General features: G+C 43.8%; 1 pseudogene; it reads right to left on the bottom strand.

Annotated features, from left to right (window-relative positions):
- Positions 1 to 687: 687 nt before the first annotated feature.
- LOC149357288 (uncharacterized) lies at positions 688 to 2,522 on the bottom strand (annotated as a pseudogene).
- Between the last annotated feature and the right edge of the window lie 899 nt (positions 2,523 to 3,421).

Here is a 3,421-nt window from a genome sequence, read left to right as displayed (position 1 = left end):
CGACAGGTTTAGAACCTGGTTGTTTTTTCTGTTTCAGAGTTTCCTCTGCACCAATTTTTCCGCAGCATCTAGCTGGCCTTTCATTTCTTTCATTCTCTCAAGTAGATTTCCCACCATCCTATGTTCTACACTTATGCTGAGTATCAGGCAGGTGCATTCTCCACAAATTGAACGAGGACAGTAAGTTTTTGACTCCAGATTTAAGCATGTTATATTTCCATGTTAAAAGCTAACTCTGCAAGATGGTAGCCAGCGAGCTTTTAAGAACTCGAACGAGAAACTTACCACGTGTCCATAACACTCGAGATTTTGAACCTTTGCCACTCACTTTGCCACTATTCCCGTTTTTTGATTGCAGCGGTTATTCTGGTCGAGGTTGTGTATGGTGGCCACCCAACTTCTTTTGGAACAATCCATATGGTTGGAACTGCGGGTATTTATTATTCATTCTCAAAATGTACAATTCTGTACATCTTCTCTCCTGAGAAATAGCACATAAATATCAATTAATGCATTGAATCCTTATTATGCTGGTTGCTCAGGCTCGACTCATACTGCCTTTAACCACCAATTATTCACCATATAAGCATGCGAGTCAACAACACCAACTTTGCCTCTCATGCCAGTGTACAACTGCTACACTTGCACTGCTGGTTCGGCTAACACTACACCTTATGCTCAGCCCATTTAGTCATCACTTAAGTGGTGCACACCACTGCATGTGTGCAGAAGAGGGAAAATTGCAAACCAGTCTGGCCCGTTTGGTAAGCACATGCACTTATGCCTAATGCCTGATTTCACCAGGAACCCACGCAGATAGACCTTGTAAAAGGCACTTAGCTGCAAGAGCCAATAACTCTGGAGATCGGAATGGTTGTGTATTCAAGTGTCTTAACGCTGTGAGATGGTGGCCGCAGATGCTGGTTCCTGACACCGACTGTAACATGTTAGTTATTAACACCACCTCTCCGTCTTTAAGCTGGACACAATTATCCAAATTGCCAGGCTTCAGAACCGTTCGTTCTACTCCACCGAAAAGAAGTGACTGCCTTGAAAACCTCGTGGTGCGGGTCCGTTACAGTGCTGTCAGGAGAGCTTTGGATATGAATCCGGTGAACTTGAGCTATCTTCCTCAAGGTGGCATTGCTCACTGAGGCGCTTAATGACCTGCTCAAGGGCTATAGCTTTCTTTCTTGCTATGGTCTTCAAATTATACTGGAAGTTCTTGAAGATAAAAGCTGAAAAAACGTCAACTGGTCCAAGTCGCCGAAAATCATTGTCCAGATGTAATAATGAGTGTGCATTATAAACACAGGTCCTCTTTCCATACAGGAAGCCAGTCTTGGCCACAAACTATCGAAAAAGGCGCTCAGCTAATTATACATTTTGTACAACATAGTCTGGACATGCAAGAATAACAACAGCTAGTCATTGCTTCATAAAATGGATGAAGAATTTTTTTTTCCAAATTTCTCTTGAGGACATGCGGCCCGTAGTACAGAAGGAAATTCCTGCACTCAACTGCTTTCCAGTGCTCCCAAAATTGTAGGGACCGTGGCCTGCGCTTCATGTCACTTGGAACGGACAAGCTAAAGTTCCCCAGTATTGGTGTAATATTAGGCTTTGACTGCAGTTACATTTGATGCCCAGCACTGAACAAGCACTTTTTTATCACACCCAATTAAGCAACTCAAGCTAATATAATCTAATGGGAACTGGGTGACCATTCTAACACCTAAACATTGCAGTTTAGACTTGTAGCGGTGGTGATCCTCCTGTTCCAAGTTTTTGAACTCTTTATCAGTTCGCAGTAAGATGTCAAGAGCATCGAAAATGGCCTTCTTTTCAACTGCAGAATGTGTACCTTTTTGTGCGCACTTTTCGCGTCTAAAATAGGTTGTGCGACCTTTTTTTGCATTTAATACAGGCCCTCGCTCAGCCGTCACACACACATGTAAGCAGTTTCACAGCATATGCCTATTGATTGCATATAAGACCATCTTCAAGTACTTTCTTTATTTCACAAACAAAATTCTTGAAGTACACATTCGCATCGTCTGGCTTGCTGTCACCCTCACAAAGAGCAGCAATGGAAGGAGAAGTGTTGGAGCTTTCCTTTACGTGCACGAGAATCGGCCAGAATTACCTTCTTGAGCTGCCGGATGTCGGACGGCCGTCCACGTTTACATTGAGCGACAACGCCCGACAACTTGAGGGATGAATATACTGTGTAACATGTTTTATTAGGCTACGTGCACTTCTGAAGTAGTAGTTCTGTCCACCGCTCATTACAAGAGGTTGAGTTTTTGTCTGACTCAATAAAGATATGGCGTCCGTGTGTAGCTCTGGGTGGTACGGCTTTCGCAGTTTGAGCAGACAATTTTGGTGCGATGTGGCCGTTCACTATTGACAGCCCATGCACGCAAGTCATTCTTCAGAGAATGTGTAGCAGCAGCGGTCATAACATCCTCAAGCTCTGGCAGATGAACATTGTCAGGACCAAGCGACGGCAATGTTGTCATCTTCAAAGACGCTGTTGTCAGCCACCATTGAATCCATCGAATGCCTTTCGCAATCGTTTGTGTCCTCAGGGAGCGTTGGCAAACAGGGGAAAACCCCGCTAAGCGGCGAGAAGGGAGTTAGTTCTAGTTGTTCTGCTGCTGTGCACAATATCCTGTCTTTACTGCTACAATCACTGACGTTCTCAAAACACCTCTTCGTTAACAGCCTCTTTTATTCTTCGCCGTCGTTACCGGGTGTACATTTCACTTAGCGAGCACTTCACTCTCTTCATACTGAAACTAAGCTAGCAGTTTTTGTGACCAACGACACAAAGCGCTGTGAGACAACGATGCTAAATCCATTGCTTATTGTTATGATCATATTCTGCGCAAAGCTGCGCCTCCGCACAATTCAGGTGTGATCATCCAAAACAGAAGAACGAGCTGCACGGCGGCAAGGCAAAAAGACAAACCTATGAATGAACAGAGCAGGAACAAAGCGCATCTTTTCTACGTCTGGCTATCTGGCTGGCTTGGAACGATTTCGAATGGATCCGACTGGATTTAAACCGCACATTCAGTGTTGCAATGTCTTAGACTGAGACGTCTGTCATTAGACTGAGGTGCCAGAGAATTTAGACCTAAGGCAAATTAAAAATATATGTATTTATTGCAGGCTGTATTCAAAAATAATTCGGAAGAGATACGTGGTAAGCGACCGTCAAGATTAATGTGTTGCCGCTTGCACTCCGCTTTCATATGGCGAGCCCTTTAATATACGGAACAATAAAAAGGTTGCTGCCATGAAATCATACGTGGTGCAACATTTCTTCATCATTAGGCAACATTGGTGCAATCTAGAAAGACAGCATTAAAGCAGTATTACTGGCATGTTGGTTGCTAATATTGAGGTAACATAT

The sequence above is a fragment of the Amblyomma mixtum genome, chromosome 3 (assembly GCF_055824585.1).
Source record: "Amblyomma mixtum isolate Tamu chromosome 3, ASM5582458v1, whole genome shotgun sequence".
Classification (NCBI taxonomy): domain Eukaryota; kingdom Metazoa; phylum Arthropoda; class Arachnida; order Ixodida; family Ixodidae; genus Amblyomma; species Amblyomma mixtum.
The sequence above is the reverse complement of the archived record's forward strand: the minus strand, read 5'-3'. Positions and strand labels throughout refer to the sequence as shown.